We start from the raw sequence: 26,434 nt of genomic DNA on the forward strand, positions 1-26,434 counted from the left end.
CAATCTACAAGTCTGACCATAAACGGCCTGAAGAGATGACAACCTTTTATTTCTCTGGGCATTTAAAATTCACTGCAGGAAGTAAGAAGTCATTCAGCTGTCTTTCTTTGTTTTATTGTGTCCTTCATAAATGCCCAAATTAAAGAGTTTTTCACAGTTATCAATAACTAGCAATCTTTTTAGCTTCCGTGGTCAACAGCTCTGAGTTTTTCAGGGAGGTGTATTCTGCAGTGAACAATGAAGAATTAAAAACTCATGTAATAAAGCTGATTTCAACTGTCTTGGAAAGAAAGATTTTCTCTGCATTTAATGGTGCCATATGACTCAGATGAGACTTCAAAAGATCTTTGTACTCATTTTCTCATTTTTCAGCTGAAATTCAGCTATACTGGGACATGTTGTTAGTGTGTTTACCTTCAATACCCCCTGCTGTTCTTCCAGGGATCTGTGATGACACATGTCTTTATCTGCTAGTTCCTGGCTTATTCTGTCACATTGCCAGAGTTAGAATCTGTGTTATGTGCATTTCAGACCTTTGAATGTGATAATGACCTTTGGGTCTGAGAAGGGTACTGAGATGCCAGAACTGAGATGTGATGCTTTACATTTGCAGTCTTTGATTCATGAGTACATTTGGGAAAGTTACTTCTGAAGGAAAAAAGAAAAAAAAAAAAAAAAAAGATTGCTTTAAAAACACAACTTGTTTGAGCCTGCCAAGCTTGTGAACCTAGGACATGTCTAATTGAACTCAGAAGTGAAAGATGTGCATTGTGGGGTCTCAGTCTGCTGTTTTGTACATTATACAATTTCAGTGAAGAAGTAAGCCCAAAAGCTGAATTTGATACTGAATTTGATCACAGCTGCTTGACAAGGTAATTTTTTCCTTATTTTTTTATTTTCTTTACATTCTGATTCTAATTCCCTTAGCAAGACTAGCAAGACTAATTCATGTTTTACATATCCACAGTACTCTTAAAATGTGAATCAGTCTTAGCAACTCTTTATGACAGTTTGGCTATGGAGTCTGAAAAAGGGGTGGGAGGAATCAGACTGTAGTTAAAAAAGATCATAGAAGAACATTGTTCTAGAAATTGTAGTACAATTCAACTGTTCCCAGATATTTGATAAAGATGTTATCCCACATTTATACTTTGAGAAAGTGAAATCTTTTGTATTCTAGCACTGGGTACTCCAAAGTCCTCCAAAAACTTCGTAGTCTTTTCTAATTTTTCACCTGCATTTTACTTAACATCATGTTCCCATGTTAAAATTAAGAGGAAATAGAATTTTTTGTTTTGTTTTGTACTATGACAGTATAGACAGTCTCAAGACAAAATCACAGCTCCACTGGCTAAATGCAGTACAAATATATAGCCAGACATAACATGTCACAAAAAGTGGCAATCTCAATTGGCACACTGGGTTCTAAGTGAATATTGCAGATGTAGAGACACATTTTGGTTACGTGAATTTACTAGGTGTTCTTCCTGCCTCCTGGCAGAGAGATATGTGATTTAAGTGGACAAGCCCTTGTTTTGGATATTATGGAATCTTCCCATTAGGAGGAGAAGTTCATGACAAAGACAGACGTTTATTTCTTGCCACCCTGCTCACTTAGATAAAATGAGGCCTGTCTTTCTGTGAGCACAGTTAGGCTCCAACAACAGGCAAATTCGGTTGCTTCCAAATCTTTCCTTATTCAGAACTGTCTTTAAAATCTAAATATTCACCATAGACTTGCTGAGATACTTGACTTAGTTCCTCTTTCAGGTATGCATAATAGCAGCATGCCATGATGAGGATGCCTGGCTTTGGTATCTGTTAGCTGTGGCATCTGCATTGTACTCCGATGTAGATGTACACAGAGTAGACCTATTGTTCCTGTGCTTTGTCTAAAGAATTATCAACACTTCTCTCACTTGTTTTTCAGTTCCCTGTTGTTTCCCACAGGCACAAATATGTTCAGTGGTCAATAATCAATAGCTGGCATTTGCATTCATCCCTCAGCAATATACTCTGCTCTTGCATATAGAATCTTATAATGGTTTGGGTTGGAAAGGATTAGGCCCCCTTTAGGTACTGGAAGGCTGCTATAAGGTCTCCCTGGAGCCTTCACTTCTCTGGGCTGAACAACCGTAACTCCTTTCGCCTGTCTTCAGAGGAGAGGTGCTCAAGCCCCTTGATCATATTTGTGGCTCTCCTCTTGCCTCTTTCTAATATGTTCCTGTTCTTCTTGTGCTGGGGGCCCCAGAGCTAATCACAGCATTCCACGTAGGGTCTCATGAGAGCAGAGCAGAGGGGGAACCTCCCACAACCATCTTGCCACACTTCGTTTGATGCAGCCCCAGATATGCTTGGTTTTCTGGGCTGCAAGTGCACATTGCCAGCTTATATTCAGTTTTTCCTCCACCAGCACCCCCAGGTCCTTCTCATCAGGGTTGCTCTCAATTCATTCTCCACCCAGCTGGTATTTGTACTTGGGATTGCCCTGGCCCAGGTACAGGACCTTGCACATGGCCTTGTTGAACTTCATGAGGTTTGCACAGGCCCACCTCTCAAGCCTGTCCAGGTCGCTCTAGATGGCATCCTTTCCCTCCAACCTGTGAAATGCACAACACAGCTTGGTGTCATTGACAAACTTGCTGAAGAGTGCGTTCAATCCCACTGTCCATGTCACCAACAAAGATGTTAAATAGTGCTGATCCCAATACTAACTCCTGAGGAATGCCACTTGTCACTGATTTCTGCTTGGACACTGAGCCATTGACCACAACTCTCTGAGTGCAGCCATCAAGCCAATTTCTTACCCACCAACTGGTCCATCCATCAATTCATGTCTCTCCAATTTAGAAACAAGCTTGTCACAGGGGGGACAGTGTCAAATGCTTTGCAGAAGGGCAGGTAGTTAATGTCAGTTGCTCTTCCCCTATCCACCAATGCTATAAACCCATTGTAGAAGGTCACCAGATTTGTCATGCATGAAGATATCTATATCAATTTAATCGGTGTTTTGTAAGGTGTTCTATTTAATAGGCGTTTGGCTATTTAAATCCAGGGGGGGCTTACCTGCTCCCTACCTCTATCCCCAGTGACACAAAGCTGTTCAAGCTGTTTTATTAGCTAAACTGTTATAAGATGAACATATTAGTGGTGCTATATGTTGAGTGAAGTTGTATGTTCCTTACCCTATGTGTAGAAACATTTCAAAGCTTCAACTCTTAAATTTTTTTAAGCTTCAAAATGACCTTTTTCTTTTTAATCACATTATGGATATTTTACACACTGTGATATTTTTGTCCCAGATTGTGACTGGATTGCTCTTTTAGGCCCTGATTCAGCAAAGCACTGATACATTTCCTGCTTTAAAAATCAGCAAGGCACTAGTGTATTTCCTGCTTTAAAAAAAGATTAAAGTAATCCTTGGAAAGTCTGCTCCAGCTTATTGAGAATTTTATTTAAAATTCAGAAACTCTGTTATTCTTCAAACATATTATTATGTCTTATGTCTATAATCTTATATGTCATAACTTAAACATATTTAATGAAGGAATATGAAGCTTTCTTTCTCATCCACTATCTTTTGTTTTCTATGGGAAGGTTCTCAAGGCTCTGATGGCTCATTTATTTGAATTATGTTGCTTATTTGTAAGAAAATGTAAGAGACTTACATCACAAAACATGTTCTCCTGTCGGTTCAATACACAAAAACACACAGGTGATGCTGAAGAAATAATTAATAGTATTTGCTTGTTCCTGTTAACTACATTATTTCTCCAAAGAACAAAATTAAGATACTGGAAATACAAATCTCAGCAAGGAATTTAATTGTCTCATGCTTTTGCAGACACTGTAGCTTTTCAGAAATGTGTTTTCCCAAGATATTAGTCACTGGAGAAGTTTTGTTCTGTAAAACAGGTGTCCTATAGAATTGATCCTTGATCACAGTACTCCCTGTTGAAAAGTTCATAATAGTATTTCATAAAGTAAATTACAGATTAAATTGTTGTATCATGAGTTTTTGCAGTGGCATAATAAAGGGGTTGCCAAATCAGCTGTATGACTCCCTGCAGAAAAGATACCATTTCAGAGCAACATTTAATTGACGTACCGCTGGCATTGCAAGTGCAAAAAATGCATGTGGACAGGATTAAGGTTGGAGGGATTGTCCCTTGCTGTTCCCAACTTGCTCTTTCTATCAAAGGGCTACTGCAGGCACTGTTTGGATTTGAATTGCTAAACTCCATTTGGATGCTTGTTCTTGCAATGCTAGAGCAGCATTACTCTCAGGCACTGGAACAACACCCAAATGTTATAGCAGCGCAACACAGATCAAGAGGTTTATAATAAAGAGATTTCATGCAACCAGAGTTGTACACATAACACAGAAATACTGCTAAATAAGAAGGAACCAGATTTCAGTGTACTTCTTTTGGCCAAAACTCTATACTCCTCAGTGTATAGTGTTATCACTGCTGTAAATGACAATCTTCCAGTTATATTTAAAAAATGAATGCATAAAATGTTTCAAGTTTTTATTTATGTATTTATTTATTATTTTATTTTTATTTTTTCCTTTGGTATATATGCTCCTGGCATAACAGTAAAGTGAAAAGCCTTCTGAAGACAAAATAAGAACTGAAACAATACTATCATGATCCTTTCCTTTGCAAAGCCACAAATGAGACATTTGGGAATGGAAAAATGTTTTGAGGGAACATTAAATTGGCCAAGAACAAATTGCTACAGAAAATGACATCCTCTTCTGAACATCCATTAGTTTCTGATAATCATGAATTCTCGGATGCTTGAACATTCTATTAGTACGAAGCAGTGAGTTAATTGTAATAATTATCAGCAGTTTTAATTGTTTTGTTATAATGTATTTTGCAGTTTGTTTGACAGTGTGAAATCAATATTCACCTCTAGGAAAAATATCTAGTACAATAAAATTAGGCTCTATTACACCTTCCAACCTTAGAATTAAACTTTGTACATAAATATGTATTTCTGTTTGTGGACATAGACTAATTATACTGGATGAGTAGAGATGCATAAATATATTGGACTTCCTTGTTAAAGGGGAAAATGAAGTCTCTTCTTAAGGGTTGTTTCCGTATTTCAAACTTTTGATTTTCAGACTTGAAATCAGAAAGATGATCCTATCTCTTCAATTTTATTGAATATTATTTTGGATTACAAAGAAGTACTTCACAAAGATATAATCATAATTTCTAGAATACCTTTACTGATATCACTTTAACAAAAATGTGGCGAGGTACATGAATATTAATAGTAATAATGATTTCAGATAGGGACCCCAAAGCACTTAGAGAATATAAAGAAATAAATGTTGCAACACCCTTGAGAAACTCTTACTTGCAGTTTAGTACATCTGGTGTAACAAAATCAAAAAATTTTGAAAAAATAATTACCTGAATTTACATAACAGTCTTCAATACAATGAGAACTAAATCACAGACATTTGAATTCCCATCCTGCACTTTAACTACAAAATCATATTGTCTCTCTCACACACAGTGAGATTGTTACATATACTTCCTCAATATCTGTCTTTTTTTATATAATCTTTATGCTGTTCCTGAACATTGTATTCAGGAGTCTGATACTGGAATGGGATTCAGTTTGAGTTTATGTTTTGAAGAAGATGTTTAAAAATTGTAGTTGTTGCAGAAAAGAGTCATGAGAATGTTTTTGGCTATTTGTTTCTAGTGTTTTGGTTCTATTTTTGTGGGAACAATTCAGAAACACTACTTAAGGGTTTTCTAATACTGTAAAAAAGAAAAAAAATAGTTGGTGGGGTGTTGGAAAAACAAAGAAAAAAAGAAAAAAAAAAAAGAACCAAGGGAAAGATGCTGTAGTAGGAAAAAATTAGACTGGAAATAAGTGCTTTTGTTTAACACTCATTTTCATGGATGGTTAAGTAGTGGAACAGACTACCAAAGGAAGTATGGTAATTCTACATTTCCTCGTTTCTTCCAGTTAACTTGCTAGTTCTGTTTTAGTCTAATGTGAGGCATAAAGGGGTTGCAGTGGGATGGTCTAAGTTACGATGGTTTGTGATATACGAGATGTCAGACAAAATGTAATGATTCCTTATGCTGTGATCCAATTAAAAGAGATTATTACCCACACAATTTCTGTGCAGCCCCCACACTGAAGTCTCTTGGCAAGAGACATAAGTGTCTGTCACCGTCTTGAGAGTGTTAAAAACTTCATTACTGCTTGTTCTTTTTGTTTGTAGAAAAAGACAGTCGACACTGTGATTCCTGGAGAGACCGGAGAGGGGAAGAAACTGAGCTGGATCCCAGAGGAAGACACAAGTCATCCTTCATCCCTGCATGAAGACGGAAATCAGGGAAGGCAAAAAGTTAGTGAGGGGAAGAGACAACAGACAGAATGGAGCAGTGAGACCCACCTAATACAATTTGTGACTACACTTGGAAATGAGATGAGGTTTTGGAACTAATTTCCTACAGTCTAACTTGCATGTGAAATCTGAAGTAAGGGTTAGTGCACACTCTAGCAAGAATTTACATGTATGTAAAAAAAAAATCAGCACACCTTTGCACAGTTACCACAATGAATGAGTACTAACAACATCCTTCCTTGGCTAAAAGCTGGTGTCACATTTTGAGGATACAATTGGAAGAAATGGACATAAGTAGCGAGTACTGTCTTTCACTGCTGCTCTGCTCCTGTGATCTATAAATAAAGAGAACTTTAACCTTTTGTAAGCTCAATGATAAGCTATTTGTTGGAGCAGTAATGTGTTACTGCTAGCTGATTCAGAAATGGCAACTAAGGCGCAAGCAGCCTATGCTTCATGTAAAACCCAATTGTAGTGCCGTCATTATAAGGGAGGCTTGAGAGCTCTGTTGGCTTTTCAGTAGCTATCACTCCATTTGTCAAGGGCTTCATCTGTGTTCAGAACATATACCTTTATTTCCTTATAATGACTAATGATGATTCACAGTTTTCCTTTCCTCTGCCTTAGATTCCAACAATGCATGTTTTTAGACCTGATGTCTTAATTCCTTTTTTTCATTGTTAAGAGAAACTTCTAAAGCAAGTAGACTCATGTCTTCTACATACTGTCAACCTTCCAGAGGGTCTTCAGTAGCTCAATAGGTTTCTCCCATTTTTGAATACTGACCCGTACTGTTTCAGCTATTCTACCATCTTTGAGGTTATAATTACTGCTGTCATAGCTGTAGCAAGAGCCTCCTACTTGGAAGCTATTGGGGAATGCTCCAGAGGGAAGTGAGCTGCTCCTCCTCCCTCCCCTGAATCCAGAAGATCCTTCTCATCCCTGCTAGTCCCAAAGGCAAGAATCTTCTGGCTGTTCTTTAATCCTGACCCCTTGCTTTGCAGAGGCCAGATCTGAAGCCAAATCACTGAGGTGACAGTGTATATAATGACTTATATTATAATGCCTTTATATTAGTTACCACATTTTAAAACTCTGTCACAATTTCTTGACTATTAGCAACATTGTCAGCTTTTGATGGAACTTGTTTTTTTTTTTTTTTTTTTTTTTTTGTTTTTCTCTCCTTAGGGATAAAGGGGACTGCAGCTTCTGATGGTTATTGCAAGTGACTTAACACATTTATGAAGACAATTGGTACTATCTTCTTTCTCTGCCTCTCTTACAGAAACTGAATTTATTTTAAGATCATCTCTCCCTCTTCTCTCTCCGCCCCCCCCACCCCGTCTCTCCCCCTCCCTTTTCCTTTTTTGTTTTTGGACTACTGGGAGGAGACATCTAATGTACTGTCTTCATATTTCTGAAGCTAATTATTCTGAGACTGTAGCTTTGATTTTATTTCAGGGTGTCACTGCTTTCCTCTTATAGGGAAAATCCACACTGAGATGCCACATTGTTTTGAGAAAATACCAAAAATGCCTACAGAAGGCTTCGCCAAAGAAGGAAACCTATGTAAACACATCAGTGGTTGTATTCAGAGGCTGCCTAACTCATGTACAGGACACAAACTAATGGATATGAAAAGAAAAAAGAGGCTATGGCTTGGGGGAAAAGGAGTGTTTTTAATGGATGATTTTTGTTCTGAACAAACTGTTGTTCTGTACAACTTTTGTGTAGAAATTACATATTACTTCAGAATCCAGGTCTTTTCAGGAATAAAACTTGTGCTGGTACTATGTGATGTCAGAACTGCTGCAGACTTGAAAGGATCTTCGATGTGTTTTATTATATGCTTAACAAGAACAGACGAGTTTCCTCCCCACTCCCAAGAAAGAGGCTACTACTTCAAAACCTTTCTCTACAAATACATGAGAGCAGGGCGGAACTTCCATTGGACTAGACCTGATGAACTAGTGTAACTCACTGAGGAGCAAGACTAAGCACCACAGGAGTATAACAGTCTCACCAGGTTGCAGTATATCCATTTATTTTTAGATTTCTGTGCCACAGCTGGAGCTGACAACTTCAGGAATAGCAGTTCTGTCCATGAAAAGTAAAGAAAGCCACATTCACAACCCATCCTCTGGAATACATTAATAATAAAAAATAGAGAAATGTAAGAAAGCATCCTGTTTAAAGGATGCTTTCAGGATGGTCTGTGTACTGGCAGACTGAAAGTAGAGTAAATCTCTGAGGCAAATTTTGTTAACAAGATACAAGGTATTCAGAATGTCACACAGGCAATATCTAAACCACCATTTCCAAGGGTGGCTTAAGTGAGAGGAAAACAAAATGCAGATGTGCCTTTCCAGTTTCTTCTTGCTATATTAAGTGTCCCCATGGTATTTTTAAGTGCATTTTCTGCATATTTTTCCATTCAAAATATTAGATATCACATCCTTGTGTATGCTCAAAGATGAACAAATTAGAAGGCTTCACAGCATACTGAAATCTTTGTACAAACTCTAAATAAATCATCTGGGAGGAAGAAAGAAACCTTTCTGTGTGAAAGAATAATTTCTTTATAGTTTCATAAAAGCGAGAGGCAGTCCTCAGTCTACTAACCTAGGAGATCTTAAATAAAATGAAGACAGCTATATCTCAAAGTTAAAAAGATCACCAACATCATTTCATCTTAATTGGGAAAGATATGCTTTCTTTGCTATACCTCAACAAAGAAATCAGGCTCAATTTTTTTTCCCCCGATTTTACGTTATTTGAATTTATCTTTCTTAACTTCCTCCCTTATACTGCTATAATAATCACACTACAAATAAACTATAGAACAAAATCTGGAAACTACCATAGTCATTGCTCACCTGTGACCAAAGCAATACCAAAGATGTGCTAATTCAAAATATATGCTAACTCTGGTGAGACACTAAGCCTGCTCTGTAAAATCTGCTTCAGCACATTTTTAAAGTGATAAAAACGTGACCAAAGTGACCAAAGAAAGCTTAGAAATGGATTTAATATTTTTCTAAAATACAGTTTTCTAGATAATTTTGACTCAAAAGCCTAAACTTCTTTCATTCAATCAATTTATACATCTTTCAACATTTTAAAACTTATAATCTGCGTGGATTTATCATATAACAAATATGGTGTAAATGTTCTATATTTCTAAATGATCTTTAAGCTTCTAAAATCTCTCTGTCTTGTGTTTTGATGCTTCTCTTCTTCTTTCTTGGACACCTAGAAAAGAGGATTATGGGTTGAAAGAGGAAAAGTGGAAGTATGTCAAAGAAGAAAGACTCCATTATAGTGAGCTAATCTCAAGTATACATGTATATTGGTATGTATTATATATTAAGTGCTTACTAAAGGCTTTAGAATAGGCTGTGTTGCATATTTGCAGTGAACTACAGCTGTTTCCACACTACAGCCTGTGAATTTTGTATTTGTGTAAGATGATAATAAGAGTAATGTGAGGTATTTTAAAATATGTTACATAATTGTGCTTCTATTTATTTCTTTATTTAAAGAAGAGGATGATTCTTTATTGCCATTACTGCAATGTTTGATCATCTTTCAGGATTAAAAAATACTGTGCTCTTAGTATAGTTTCTTCTCCCAGCTCTCCAGGAATGAATATGCTAAATAATACTCATGACTATTTTCCAGAAATGTTGAATTTCTCTCCTGAAAACCCATATCAAAGAAAGTGGGGTCTGCATCTGAACTGCACATTTGTAGTATCTGTGATTATTCTTGGCTCTTCTATAAATTAGTTCCATAGACAATATTCTCTTGCTGAGTAAGCACAGCAGTCACTCTTAATACCTCATCCACAGGAAGCAAACAAGAAAAATTAAGATTCTCCAGAAAGCCAGTCAGACAAGCAAAAGCAAACTACTTATATGGTGAGCTTTAACAAGGCCTAACAAATAAAGTTTTAGCATCTGTATGTAATGAAACTGATACACTGTATCAGTGAGCACAGTAATATTTTATTCAAGGTGTGTGTGGTCACAAGTGGTATCAATATTACTGGTTACTCCGATTTCCACAAGACCTGGGTATTAGAGAGACTTTCTGACCATGTAGCCTCCTTCTTCTGTCCTCATGCCTTAGAGAAGAGGGGCTCCTATAAAGCATCTTTAAAGATCACTGCAATGCGTGACAATTGCTGATACTTCAAAGATGTAAATGGTATTAGCAGCGTAAAACGAGTTACTTCTCTGAACTGAATCTTACTTTAGTTAGTGTACACTGAAAGCAGGAATTGCAGCTACTTGGACAAAGCCTAGTGTTCATGAACAGTTTGAAGCCAATAGAGAAAACAGCTCCACTGAACTTGTCTCAACAGAGGTAAATTGGAGGACTTTGAGCAACAGGACTATAGAAGGACCAAGAACAACCAGGAAGTGGAATCATGGAAAATGTTTTAAATTTTCTTTAGACTTGTGTCTTTGTTGTACTAGCTAAAGTGCAGACTGAAAAATCTGTTCAGTTTTACTACTACCTGTGATGGCTTCTTAGAAAATTGATGCTTAAAATGCATGAGCATCCACAGAAAGTCAGCACTGACCAGGTGTGAGGAGAGGTGGAACAAAGGGAGAGAGATAGGGCAGTTGGGTCATTACGTCTCATTTCTGTGAGGAATAATGGAGAGAGAGCTGTGTTTAGGAAGTGTGCAAGAGGAAATCTGGAAAAAGAACAAAGAAAACCAAAAAGGTTGTGAATTTGATGCAATAGCAGCCAAAGGCAGCAGCCTGATGAAAATCCAACTTGGGAGGTATTATCTGGGCTGTATAGCAGAACCCATGTATTAATAATCAATGGTGAGAGTTTCAAATGAAATGATCGCATAAGATATTAGTGATATGAAATATCCCTATAAAATGAGAGGAAGATCTTAGCTAAAATGAACATAAAGAATGACTCCTCCTCACAAGTTTCAAAAATGATTTTTTAACCCACTCTGAGCATGAAAATTTAAAGAGGGGCTGGATGGAAAAGTGTTTCTATGTTTCGTGGAAGAATGTAGAGCTAGATCTGTGAATAGTTATTTTCTGTTGCCCATTATGCTTCCTTCATCTTCACTACAGTTAAATAGAGAAAGAGAAGGTGACACTACTAGTTGGAGAAGGTAAAGAAAAAAGTGCACTACCTCTTTCCACTAATTTAATTACCATTTCAAAACTATTAGTTTGAACTTTCAAAATAGGCATCGGTATGACGGTTGAAACCATTAAAGACTATTTTTTTGGATAGGGTGTTCAACTGGAAAACTCGCCTCCATGAAAAGATGACACTACCTCTCCTCCACTGACTCATTACTAATATCAATTTCTCCTGATTTCCATTTGGTAGACCAAGTAGCTGTTGGCCAGAATTGACACAAAAGTATAATTTCAGAGCTTAACTCTTGTAAAGCATATAAAAGTAAAGAACAGAGAGATTATTTGGAACTGAGTAATAAATAAAAATAATTAAAAGAATCTTGTGATCTCTTTAGCCTGTGAATTTGTAGCAATATTACAGATGTTTAGGTAGTGAATGCATTGCTGGGATTTCTTTTCTTTTGTTCATGGGAGGTTAGCATACTGGAAGCCAGAGCTTGTGTGTTAGTCACCTTAGGAATGAAGCAGCAGTAGCAGTAGTTTAACTGAAAAGATTTCTTGCATGTTATGAAAATATCAGTTCTACAAATACTCCCAGTCTTCAATATATTTTCTCTCTGTCTCTGAAGTTAGTGAGAATCCTTCAGACTGACAGGAATTTTCAAAGTATGGCTGCTGGAGAAAAGCACCAATTGCTCTTTTTAGAGCGAGCAAAGTTGGAATAAAAAATAGTATATGGTTTTGATTCCGGCAGCCATTCAGAACACATAGCCAGTAACAGTCATATAAATAAATAAATTGCAAAACATAACCAAAGAGAGATATAATCGGTGTGTTAAAACTTTTGTTAGGAGAGATCAAATATATCTAACAAAACAACACTTCCTGCTAACGGCCACTGTTGGAAACTTAATAGTAGAAATAGATGAATCATTGTCTCATCTAGCATAATACTTCCTCTGTTCCCTGTTGTTAAATTAGCATACTATTTTTAAAACTAAGAAAAACAGTATTTAAATATAGGAAGTAGACTGTGGAGAAACAGTTTATTCTAAGAGACAAACAAATTTCCTCAAGTTTTTTTGATGGATGTGCCATTTCCTGATCCAGGGATAGTACTTTTTGGTAACTAGAATGTGTTTAACCCCTTCCAGGTTGAATGCAGTAAATCTTTTTTGTGCTCTAGTAACCTTGAAAACCTGTAATTTATCATGTTGTGGTGAAATTAGGTTATATTGCACAGTGAAAGAATAGTTTTATCAAATACATTAAAGAAGAAGCATGTTTTCATACAAAGCATCTGAAGATTTTGGATTTACTTCTGCCTACACCAAATAGAAACAGTCCAAATGTTGTGTCCTCTGTTTCAATACAAAGGGCCTTTCACCACCATGGCTGGGCTGCACAAGTCTCTGAATAGGTCTAGCAATCAAGCTCCTTTTAGCTCCTCTGTTGGTAAAGTATCTGGTCATGGAGAATTCTACAATGTTTTGTAGAATAGTGTTTTGACTATGGTGAGACACTGATAACTGAAGCATGGGCTATGACACTGACTATTATGCATTATGGTTTAGGGTTCCTAGTATTGGTCAAATTAATACTCTTAAAAAGGGGATTTTTTTTTTTTTCTTTTTAATGAAGTTACATTTAAAAATCCAAATTCTTTTGTAAGTCAGTGGGAATTAGGTAGCCAAATGTCTTCTGTGCCTTTGAAAATCTCTGCATAAGTTCATAAATTTGATCACAACAGTCCCTTTTGGCCCTCTAATCTATGAAACTCTTAACCTTCCTATCATGGGATTTAAACTAATTTTCAGCTCATAGATTGGTTACGCTGAGATCCACTTCATTTACTTACTGATGGGATTTATTTTTCCCTGTTTTATGCTGAAGGAAATGTAAAACACTCTCCTTATTCATGGCAGCTACTGTTGACTTTGTTTTCTGGGAGTTTGTCTGGCAAGTGTGTTGGGGGGGGCATGGATGACCATTTCCGTATGTGTTATTTAAAAAAAATAACATGGTAAATCAAACAGCTTACATTTTTAATATTATTTCAAAAGTAAAAAGGGTAGGTAATCAACAAAAAGAGAAAATAAGCACATTGCAGGGTTGGAAGAGAAAGTTTACTTTGATTTTTCCCTTCCCAGTGATGCATGGATCAGAGGACGTTATGGATTCATACATGATTGCTGTGTCCCAGGAGAACTCCAAAGTGACTTCTTTCTCCGTAAGACCTACTCATGAAACAACAATGTGAGACAGAGAATGGATAATTCAATATTTTTCTGTGCATCTCTTTTCTTGTCCTTCAAAAGTATCTTGAAAAATATTAGGATTTTTCCTGTGAAATTTAAGGTCCCATGAAATTTATATTACTTCTTTGTGTTACAAAGAGTACAGTTTCCAACCCTGTAAATAGGACTAAGAAGACTAATCCCCCGCAAACCTTGCATTGCACAAAACTTTGGCTCACCACCACTGCTGTAATATTACATGACATCATGATAAAAAAACAGATTTATCTGAAATATAAAGAGTTACTCATTTGTTTTTAATGCCTCAGCCTGCCTCCTTTTAACATCATTTAATTTGCAAATCTGTGAATCATAGGAATAATACATTCTGAGACGCTTCTAAATGCATTCTAAATGATTCTCTAATCCATAGACTCCACTTGCTCAAGGTGAATCTTTACAAGTACAAGAATCTATGCAATTTACAGGAATATATTTTTATGGTAAAAGAAAAAAAACACCACCTTTCTTGTGTTTAGAATATCTGTTTTCTGGTTAATTTCTGTGTAATTTCATTGTAATTGTAAATTGTGAATATATATTTTTGCCAATAGTATGTTTTAATAATATATTGAGGGACAATTATTTTGACATAATAGAGATAATTGTTTTTTGAAACAACAGTAATAATCATGGAACTAAATTCTAGGCTAGTTTGCGTTCACTCTGACTGTAAAAATCTGGAAATGTGTTTAATCAAAGCTTTTTAGCAGGATACTATGGATTCAATTCAGTTGCCTAAACTCAGCTGAGTGTCACCTGAGATACCTTACAGTGTGCACCACCAGACCTTCAGCAGGTGCAGGATATTGAGTGTTTTACGTTTGCTGCTTGCATAAATACCTCTGGTTGTCTCAGTGGTACTAAATACCTATGCATTGACAGCTGAATCAGGGGTTCTGTTCCAGTCTGTAATTAAGAATGCTCTGCTTGCATGCTAGCTGAGTGCTCATCTCCCATTACAGAAATCTGATCAATACAATCAGTGGAGAACAAATCTTCATATGCTAGTCACCTACATTTGTTCAGGTAACTACAGTTGTGTTGAGTAGCTCTCCATGAACTAACTGTGATTATCCTACACTTAGTCTTTTTCAAGTTGGAAAGAAAGTCAGTGAACAACACAACAGAATGAGAGAGACTGAATCACAGCATAGCTTTGTTTTGTGTCTGGCACGGGATGTGTTGTAATAGATGTCTGGATACTCCATTCTTGGTCATCTGTACAGTAGCTGAGGGACATAAATTGTTGCTAATTTTCAAATGGGGGGGAGGGGAAGGAGGGTAATTAGAGCATTTTTGTTTGTTTGTTTGTTTGCTTTTGTTTGTAAAAAAATGTTACATTCAATCACAAATTGAATGTACTAAACTTAGACACTTAGTTCACACGTAAATACATTTATGTACTCAAATCCAATATTGTAGAATCCTGAGCTGATTTCTACCTGATTTCATTTGAAGAAAACTAGGTATCAGTGGAGGTTGCTGAGGTTGCTATCTGATATTCAGGTGAATTGTTAACATTTTCTTCTTTCATTTAACACACATGACCAGAGAAGGATTAGAACTGATATATATCTATCTACATACACACACACACACACACATATATATATGCACCAATATACAGAATCATCAAATCATAGAATGGCTTAGGTTCTGGGGACCTCAAGGATCATCGGTGCTGGGGCCGGTCCTGTTTAATATCTTCATCGATGATTTGGATGAGGGCATTGTATGCACCCTCAGTAAGTTCGCCGATGACACCAAGTTAGGTGCCAGCAGGGCTAGGGAAGTGATTATCCACCTGTACTCGGCTCTGGTGAGGCCACACCTCGAGTACTGTGTTCAGTTTTGGGCCCCTTGCTACAAGAAGGACATCGAGGTGCTCGAGTGAGTCCAGAGAAGGGTGACAAAGCTGGTGAAGGGTCTGGAGAGCAAGTCTTATGAGGAGTGGCTGAGGGAGCTGGGTTTGTTCAGTCTTGAGAAAAGGAGGCTCAGGGGCGACCTTATTGCTCTTTATAAGTACATTAAATGAGGCTGTAGTGAGGTGGGGTTTGGTCTATTCTTTCACTCTGTCTGTTCACACCACTCACCACCGGCCTCCATTTGAATATAGATCCATTGACCACCAGTCTCTGGGTGTGACCTTCAATCCAACTCCTTATCCACTAAATGGCCCACCTATCAAATCCATCTCTCTCCAATTTGGAGATCAGGATGTCATGTGGGACCATGTCAAAGGCCTTGCAGAAGTCCAACTTTATATCAGTCGGTCTTCCTCTGTCAACTGATGCAATCACTCAATCGTAGAAAGCCACCAGACTGGTCAGGCACAATTTAACCTTGGTGAAGCCATGCTGACTGTCTTGGATCACCTCTTTGTCTTGCATGTGCCTTGACGTATAATCAGTATATTATTTTTATATATATTATTTTGCCATCCCTTTGGCCCTTTAGAGAGTGTCAGATAGTACCTATAGTGGGAATTCATCTTATGAAAATCTGCTTTTATTTTGCCAAATGCCACTGGAAAAACATTGTTGTCTGAAGGAAAGTGTCTCAGATGGTTCAGAATTCAACAGGAACACAAAAATGTTTAGAACAATTGGAAAATGTATGTAACAACAGCAGGAGTAAGAGTCCCAGCACTATGGTAATGTATGTATATAGTTTCTAGGACATAAACTGTTATGTCTGCATGATACTGTATTGTTCCCCATATGTACAATCAGCTATTCTGTAGCTTGTTTGAGTAGAAATACCCAATTCTGTGTCAAGGAGGAATAAAATTGGTTCACTTTGAGGGAAGATTTTGTAATGGTTGACTTCGTATATACATCCAAAGGAATTTGAACATGTGCTTGAAATTACTGAGTTTGAAATTAACTCTGAGATGCCTTATGATACTGAAAAAAAGACTAGGGATTAACAGAGCACTAAATTTAAGCCCAGTTTCTTATAATGAGAAAACAAAGGATATGAAGTTTAAGAGGAGTTAAGAAAACAGTGATTTAGAGACAAATAAATAAAAAGTAAAATATTTTATTGGGTATTCCAAGTTCAGAAAAAGAGTATGCATTAATTCTCATGGAAAATAAAATACAATTTAGACCTGCTAGAATCTCTGGATCTCCTCCTTAACATCTTCAACATTCTCTTTCCCTCTTTCTCCCCCCTCCCCCCATGTTCAAAGACATTGATATTTAAAGGAATGCAGGCTGAATGACAAGTTAATGTTTACGTTATACCAAAAATGTAAATACGTATATAAAAATTTGATTTTTTTCATCTCCTCCCACTTATACATCACTCCAAAGTTAATAAATGCCTAGGGTAAATTTCAGTGGCTTAAACACAGTTATTTAGTGTTATTCCAGACATTTTGTATATCAGTGTTTTATATGGGGCTGACAGGTGTAACACAGGACCCACTGGGATTCAGTTCCCTTCTTCTGGAGTGACAAATGATCAGGTGCAATATGAGAGCATATCTCAAGTGATATCAATTTTCTCTAGTTGGGAAACTGAATCGCACCTTTTAAGACAGATCATGAGTGAGGCAAGAGCAAAAACTTTCACTGATTTCCTTGGAGCAATTGTTATGCCTCATGGTTTTAACAGTGGCAAAAATTTTGTCACAACAGTTCTTTGATCACAAAATCACAGGAATTGCTTTGATATAACAGAAATTTGAGCTTCACTTTATATCTTCACTGATATAATGTGGCATTTGATTCAGGCTGTCCTAGCATAGTCCAGTAGCACCCTAATAAAAAGTTAATAATATGACATAATTTCAAGTGGATTCTGAGCAGCTATAAAGTATTTGAAATCCCAGAACTTATTCTGAAAAAATAAAAATAAAAATAGGATATGTAGCACAACGTCAATGATCCTGAACTAGATTACTTGCTTCCTTCAAAAGTAAACACGGAGGCATAGAATACTAGGTCGCCAACCAACTACAGATTTCTATTGTTGTACTGTGCTAATAAAATGTCTATCAGTTCTGAGAATTAATTTCAGCCTAGACATTAGGATGTAGGCATTAGAACTTCTTAATGTTCATTAGAAAACATTAGAAAACATGAGAGAAGTACCAAAGAAGTACACTGAAGTAGTTAGGTTGATGTCAAATTAAAAAGAAGGGTAAAAAGAGGAAATGTGAACTTTCAGTGCAGAATTCTGATGCTGAGAACAAAATTAATCAAGACACCAAAGGATAAAGAGAGAATAAATTCTTTAATCTTTAATTGCTTATACACCAATGTTAGGAGCATGGGTAATAAACAAGCAGAATTGGAATTGCTTATTTATGAGCATAAACATAACCTGGTTGGTATAATAGAAACCTGAGGGGACGGTTCACATGACTGGAATGTTAAAACCAACATTTATGTTTCTTTTAGAAGCAAAATTTAAGTAAAAGACAAAGGGGTGTTGCACTTTGTATTGAAAAAAAAAAAAAAGATTCTATCTTTTCTTGTGTCATCCAACATACTTTGGATGATAGTCAGTTTTTATATGCTGAAGTCTGGGAAAGAACTGCAGCTACAAATATATACTGCTTAGCAGATATGCAGTAAGAACAAATTTTAAAATACCAGATCACCAGATCTTGCTGTAAACTGGACGTCTGACTCTTAAGTACATAAAAAAATTCCAGAAGAAATTAAAAACCAGAAATGGCCTTCAGAAGTCTAAGGCACTTAATTCTTCATGGCATAAAATAGAAACCTCAATTTACTACTGTTAAAATATCACTGGAATTTCTTATTACTATGTAGGAAATATCTCTGATGTCCCCTCAAAAATGCCATGAAAATAAACTAGAGGTCCATAGTACTATGAACTAAGTACTAAGTAAGTAAGAAATACTAAGAACTAAGCAGAGTAGGACATTACAGCAAAGTGAAAAACTTCTGATATTAGGATTATTTATCTCACCAAAAGAAAGATTAAGTATGAGTCTATGATGGGCTATAATCAAATATAGTTAAAAGATAACATCTCACTATATAAACAGAGTTTATTTCCCACTGTTCAACATTCCCTTTGTGTGCCTACGCTATATTTTTGCCATAATGTGCTTGTGCTTAAGTGCCTGGATGACCAGAGCACAGATCCCTCTGCTTTCAGCTTTGTAATTGGGAATACAGCTCTTGCAAATGGAAGACTGTTATCCCAGAAGTGGGGTAGCTTGGAAACTACTGTGCTACGTTTTCAGGCAGTTTTAGGTTACTTTGTCAGTACAACATGACAACACCAGTCATTGCTCTTTTTGATTCGTAGGTTTTATCCATCTTTGATGAGAGTGTTTCTCATAGCAAAGTGTGTAGGTCACATGAAATACTGGCAAGTACTGACTGAATAATTAATATCACCTCTGGATAATTAGAAGTCTGGTACAAAGGCAGTGGGTATACTGTAGTTTGGTAAGACTATATTTTTCTGTAGGTAAACTCATTTGCTTTAATCATACAAACAGTGACATACTGAAGTCCTTATCTGACTGCTTTACTATTAGTTTATCACAGCACCTTCTTCTGAATGGGGTTATGTAGGTTATACAGATTTCATCTTCTCCTATACTAGAAAACTTCTTTGTCAACTGCTATACATTTCATAGCGATGGAAGGATAATGAGACAAAGTGCCAAACTATATGAAAATCAAATTGCTGTACCATGTGTAAAGGGCTTGTTAACTATTCCTGCTCAAAGGTTTTCATGAACTTAAACCAACTGTGTCCTTACACTGTAGTATTTAAATACCAGAGGCTCTATTCAGGGTGACTAAGTATGTTTGGGCTGTGTTTCCATTAACATACAAGAAATTCTTTTAAGTTACAGTAAAGTTGTGACAAATGTTTCTGCAATCCTTTATTTAAAAAGACAATTGTCAAGGTGTTTCTTATGATTTTTTAAATCTTTTTTTTTCTTCTTCTGCAGTTACAAAAGCACAATGGGTATGTGAAATGGTAATGGTAGTATAATAGAAGTGATTATAACTCCTGAAAACTGCTGATATATATTAGAAATAATTTGAACTGTAATAAAGAATAATTAGCAGCTAGACATGAAGGTTCTTTCTAGATGATCTGATGACCTAGTTACAGACAAAAGGGACTATGACAGCGTCTGAATACATGTGAGATGTATGAAACTGAATTTTCTAAGTTGAATTGTACAGTCTTGTTAAACTTGATGTATTGAATAAATATTGAAAATCTTGACAATATAGCGTATTTTTTGACCAACAAAGTATATATCCTAGACCCTGAAGTACTCATGTGATTCTCCATATGTAGACTTTTACATTTTTGAAATAGGACAGTTCATGTTCTGATTCTGATCTCAGAATTTTCAGCAGAGTTTAACTGACGTTCTTTCCTAGGCGAGATGTCAGATTGCAGAGTACAAACAAACTGGTGCATCATATAATATGTACCTCAGTCTGAATTTCAAAAGACCTGTGCTGCATAGGCACAAAATAAGTTAAATCATTTATGTGTATATTGTTCCCATTACCCTTGATATTTCGGACGTTCAGCACATAAAAACAAAACAAACACATTTAGATATTCAAAAATAATAACTTAAGGCGGGTCACCTTCAATTCATATCTGTTTAATTTCTAAGAAAATAAACTTTTTTCCTGATTTTTACATGTAAAATATTGAAAGACATAGAATGATCATAGAATGATCAAACAGGAGTTTGATCATTGCTTCTAGAACAGTTACAATCATAACACAGTATTTGTCTTAGAAAATGAACGTAGGGCTTCTAATTACAGCTGTATATCAAAAGGACCAAAAATATGGTGACTTGTTCTCTTTAGAACAGTGTCTAAGTACTTGTTGTGTGCTCTACATCTGTTACATGACAGGTTGTTAATGATGTGTGTGTTCATTAAAGGTAAAGTGCCTCCTGTGTGTTGTAGTACTTAAATTTGTCTCTGAAATCCTTACTTGAGTACCCATGGTACATTTTCCTAGGTTAGGAAAATTTTTGGACCTTTGAGAGGTCCAAAGCTGCACTAGTAGCTGCACTATTCTCAATCAGTTCTTCTGTCAATGGTCACCATTGTTCATTTCTTACAAGTCACAGATTTCTGACAAAGTTGCTGAGTATCCAGAAGATGAAAGGTTAGCTCTGATATAATAGGATTTTAATAAAGCATTAGAATAAAATTTTCATGAAATCTTACTCAACAAAGTGAGATCAATAAAATGATTTTTTTGTAGGCTGAGAACTGAGGAGTTATAAACAAAAGACAACAAGGATAAACAGTAATATATCAAGTTGCATATTTAAGGATTTCAATTCTTTCACTAATAGTTATAACAGCAATAACAATGAGGGTGCTGCAAGAACAGGGAAGAAAAGTTTATAAGGAAGTAAGTTTATAAGTTCCACTGTCATTAAAAAAAAAAAAAAATGTTTAAAGAAACATTTGAAAGTATTAATAGGTTTGCCAAAACCAAATGCTTACCAGAGGTAAAAAGCAGTTCTGAAATATTGCCATGCATGTTACTGGGGCCAAAATCATACACCAAGGAGAGGAAGACTCTTAAAAAGTCTTGTAAGATTTCTATAGTTTTACTGAGTGCAGGTGCCCAGGTGTTGGTGGCAGGGGCTGCAGGGCAGCCTCTATGAGGAGAGACCAGGGCTGCTCCACGCCAGACACAGCTGGTTCCAGATGGTTCCAGCGGCCCTGCCGTAGGGCAGGGGTAGACCCAGCAGCCAAGATGGAAGTGCCTTGGAGAAAATGACAGAGAGCAAAACTCTGCATGGCAGTGAGGACCAAGGAAAATTAAATATGAGAAACAATCCCACCCAATGTCAGTGAAGAAAGAAGTGAAGAGGTACTTCAGGCACCAGAGTAGAAGTTCCCTTGCGGCCCATGGAGAGACCATTATGGAGCCTCCATTAAAGAAGAGTGGAGAAGAACATGGTGAGTTAGGTGGCCCACAGAGAGGAGCAGGGGAAAAACATGAGGATAAAGGAGTGGCAAAGAGAAACGGCTGTGGTTTTCAGACCATAACCCCATTTCCCATCCACCTGTGCTGCTTGTGGAGTGGGGAGGTTGAGGGAAGGGAATTGGAAATAAAGGAGTGAAGGGGAGCCTGGGAGAAAGGGGATGGGAGTGGGGGGAAAGAGTTTCAGTGTTTTTTTTTTTGGTTTTTTTTTTGTTTTTTCACTTTGTTTTTCACTGACGTATTATTTTTACCTGGCAATAAATTAGATTAATCTTCCTGTAGTTGAGTCTTGTTTGCTTGTTACAGTAACTGGTAAGTGGCCTCTCTGTCTTTATCTCAATCTGTGAATCTATGTGCTTTTCCATTATATGTTCTCACCTATCTTTTTCAGAATGGATAATGAGGAAGCGGCTGAGTGGGCAGCTGGATTAGGCCAATCCACCACAGCAGGTAAATTAAAAGAAAATATAGATTATTTATGAATAAATTATTTATCTCTAGCTGTAGAGAATCTCAAAGGACAATTGTGATAGCCCGATTGTTGGAGACATTAAATAGTCTGTAAAGAGTCATAAAAAGGCTACTCTATGGAAGATCTACTCTGTGCTGATAATGGGATTGGTTGGAGAGTTAATTCATCTTTTCACCTCTGACCTCAGTTATTCATAAGGATGTTTCTGCCTTTTGTTTTTTCATTGACACAGAAGACTGGGAATACTATTGTGATGGAATATGCATGGTAGCATCTGTTGCATGTGTCCAAATTTAAGCATTATGTCTTTTATTTGTTGAATTAGAGATAAAACAGAGTTGTTACCTTGTAAGAAATTAATTTTCAACAATAGGGTTTCTTCATGGAGGTTGCTAAATTGTAATTGTTACTGCTGCAGTGCTATCAATGTTTATTAAATGTCCCAGTCTTATGCAGAGGTTGAACTGAACAGAAGTAAAAAAATTCTAAAAGCAGAACTGCTTGATTTTTTTTTTTTCTTAATTGAACCTACCCTGTAAATCCTGCTTTGATGTAGCCTAAATTTTTCATTAAATCACTTTAAGAAAAAAAGTTACAAAATGTTCTCTAAACAAGAAAAACTTGTTAAAATGTCTTATTCTCCCCCCACCCCAATTCAAATTACACATACATATGTGCATATAAAATATCTAAGAAAATACATGTAAATGTTTATTAATTGTCTCTGCTGAATGGAATACAAAAAATAATCGCTTATTTTATATATATATTTTTTTTAAATTTTAGAAATAAAACCAAGTCAAGATACTTGATATAGATAACATTTGAATTTATACTTTAAGTTGTATCTGAGTTACAGAGGAACAGTTTTACCCTTGGTTTTAAACATAAAGACTACTCATTTTCTCTGGTGGAAAATCTCTCCAGGTTCCTTCTATAATATATAGAAAGAGAGAGGTTCTTCCTGAGGGCAAAGCAGAATCAAAAATTAGGTTTAGAATCCCTCTTCTGAGTATTATAGAATCCTCTTCTGAATTGTCTCTAGAGAAGTTTTTGTCTCTCCCTCAGCTACAGTGGGAGTCTTGGGAGATTAGCCTCCATGAGTTGGTGTTTTAAAGCAGTGCTCTTCTCTGATTTGTTCAAGACATCTCAACATGAGCTACAAGATTTCTGTTCATTACTATGATCTTTGGATCTAGATGGGAAGGTACTCATCTAGAAATTGAGATCTTCCACCCTTACTAAGTCACATTTATTTTAATATTTTAAACTTAAAAAATGGAATGTTAAAGATATAATATACCATAGTATACATTAGGCACTTCTTGACAAATAAGAGAATAATGCTCAAAGAATAAAGTAACTAAAAAGTGAACACAAACACAATAAAGTTTCATTTTGAAATAAAATACATTTTTTCCCTTAAATTAAATTGTAAAAATCCATTTCTACACATTTATATATATATAATACTAATTTTTATATAAATGTATATCTCAATATAAATACTGAATATTTCATTTAACATTTTTAGGAATGGAAACCAGTTTTGAAATATTAAAATGGGAATTTCCCTTGAAACCAGATTAATCACACTTGGCTGTTTGTAATAAAAAAATGTAGGCTGCTGAGCAGTGCTTGTTTAACTCTCCAAAAGACTTCTGGCAGATCTCTGATATTTAATAACTGTGTCCATACTGCTAAATATATGGTGGCCATGGACTGAACTTCAGATCTGAGGCTAAATGTGAATGGATTCACATCCATGCTGATTTACAGAAACTCTTCTGGAGTTGAGAAGCATTCACTTTACACAGCACATGGCTATCAGTCTCTTCACCATGTGTGTGTTTGCCCGCAACAACTTTTTTTTTTTTCCTACAAAACTAAAGAGTTAGGCTATATGTAGCGTGCCCACTGTATACTGTGTCTCCAGTGGTCAGTTTACCCAGCAAAGATTTATTTGGGAAAAAAATAATGGAAGAATGTTTACATACAAAACTTTAAAAAACACATGGCAGAGGACAGAAGAAATGGTGGTAGGTGTAAGGAGCCAAAGTTTTAATGGGCAATGTCCTCAGTCCTAGTCCTAGCTTTCATGCTGTACAGCTAGGTTATATTATGCCACGAATGGATATGAGGAATCTAATAGTAAAACTCACATCAGTTAGATACAGCAAATTAAAATATAAATTGCAAACCAATCTCCCCCCAACCCTTGTTGTTGCGGGGTAGGCCCTTTCTTTTAAAATTTATTCTTAATCCAGATTATGGATTACAACAAACTCTACAGAACCCCCAATACCACTTTATTTCTGTCACAGCCAAATGTGGCTGCCTGTCTGTGCCTGTGTTCACAGAATCACAAAATGTTATGGATTGAAAGGACCTTGACAGATCGTCTAATCCAATCCCCCGCCATTGCAGGAACACCTAGATCAGGTCACACAGGAATATGTCCAGGTGGGTTTTGAATGTCTGCAGAGAAGGCAACTCCACAATCACCCTGGGCAGCCAGTCTCAGCATTGTCACCGTCACCATGAAAAAGTTTCATCTCATATTTAAGTGGAACCTCCTATGTTACAGCTTGCACTCATTGCCCCTTGTCCCATCATTAGATATTGTTCTTGCTCAGATGCAGGATTCTACACTTGCTCTCATTATCACAGAATCACAGAATTTCTAGGTTGGAAGAGACCTCAAGATCATCGAGTCCAACCTCTAACCTAACACTAACAGTCCCCACTAAACCATATCCCTAAGCTCTACATCTAAACGTCTTTTGAAGACTTCCAGGGATGGTGACTCCACCACCTCCCTGGGCAGCCCGTTCCAGTGCCTCACAACCCTTTCAGTAAAGAAATTCTTCCTAACATCTAACCTAAAGCTCCCCTGGCGTAACTTTAGCCCATTCCCCCTCGTCCTGTCACCAGGCACATGGGAGAACAGGCCAACCCCCACCTCTCTACAACCTCCTTTAATGTACTTATACAGAGCAATAAGGTCACCCCTGAGCCTCCTCTTCTCTAGGCTGAACAAGCCCAGCTCCTTCAGCCGCTCCTCATAGGACTTGCTCTCCAGGCCCCTCACCAGCTTCGTCGCCCTTCTTTGGACCCGCTCAAGCACCTCGATGTCCTTCTTGTAGCGAGGGGCCCAAAACTGAACACAGTACTCCAGGTGCGGCCTCACCAGAGCCGAGTACAGGGGGACGATCACCTCCCTAGCCCTGCTGGTCACAGTGTTTCTGATACAAGCCAGGATGCCGTTGGCCTTCTTGGCCACCTGAGCACACTGCTGGCTCATATTCAGCCGACTGTCCACCATCACTCCCAGGTCCTTCTCTGCCTGGCAGCTCTCCAACCATTCCTCTCCCAGCCTGTAGTTCTGCTTGGGGTTATTGCGCCCCAGGTGCAGGACCCGGCACTTGGCCTTGTTGAACTTCATACAGTTGACCTCAGCCCATCGGTGCAGCCTATCCAGATCCTCCTGCAGAGCCTTCCTACCCTCGAGCAGATCGACACACGCACCTAGCTTGGTGTCATCTGCAAACTTACTGAGGGTGCACTCAATGCCATCATCCAGATCATTGATGAAGATGTTAAAGAGGACCGGCCCCAGCACCGAGCCCTGGGGGACGCCACTAGTGACTGGCCTCATATGGCCCTTATGAGCCCTTATATTTCATTATTTTTCTCAAATATTTTTTTTCCCAATTCTCCAACCTTTCGAGGTCCCGCTTGATGGCAGCACAAGGTTTTCTTAACAACATTCTAGACTTGACTCCTGATGGTGGCTCATGGGATCTTTGTGCCTTCTGTTTCCCCTGCAGCTCCTCTGGAAAAGTGCAGTCTCCCCTTCTTGGAGTGGTCATACAGTTGCAGAATACAGAAGTCAAGAAAAGATAAACTTTGGCCTCAGCTGCTTGGTTACATTGGACTTCAAGACAGAAAATACAATGAATGCTGAGCAGCCAAGTTAAGCAGTTACACAAATTATCATCCAAGGATATGTAAAATTTTGTGCATTCGAAAGCTTTGAAATGTTGCTTGAACATTGCTTCATGGGATGGAAAAAGATGTTATACCTCACAGAAAGCAGAATGGTCATCCCGTCTGGGCTGAGCTAGGACAGTCAGGTTCATCACCAGAGTCAGAGAGACTGCACCAC

General features: G+C 37.2%; 1 long non-coding RNA gene across 1 annotated transcript in view; it reads right to left on the reverse strand.

The window, feature by feature from the left end:
* Nucleotides 1-4,583: 4,583 nt before the first annotated feature.
* Nucleotides 4,584-26,434, reverse strand: part of LOC119714880 (uncharacterized) — a 42,207-nt gene continuing 20,356 nt past the window's right edge. Inside the window, exon 3 of the long non-coding RNA XR_005262136.2 lies at nucleotides 4,584-6,355. This is a non-coding gene — a long non-coding RNA (uncharacterized lncRNA). The remainder of the gene's footprint in view (nucleotides 6,356-26,434) is intronic.

This window comes from Anas platyrhynchos, chromosome 1, assembly GCF_047663525.1.
Source record: "Anas platyrhynchos isolate ZD024472 breed Pekin duck chromosome 1, IASCAAS_PekinDuck_T2T, whole genome shotgun sequence".
Lineage (NCBI taxonomy): Eukaryota > Metazoa > Chordata > Aves > Anseriformes > Anatidae > Anas > Anas platyrhynchos.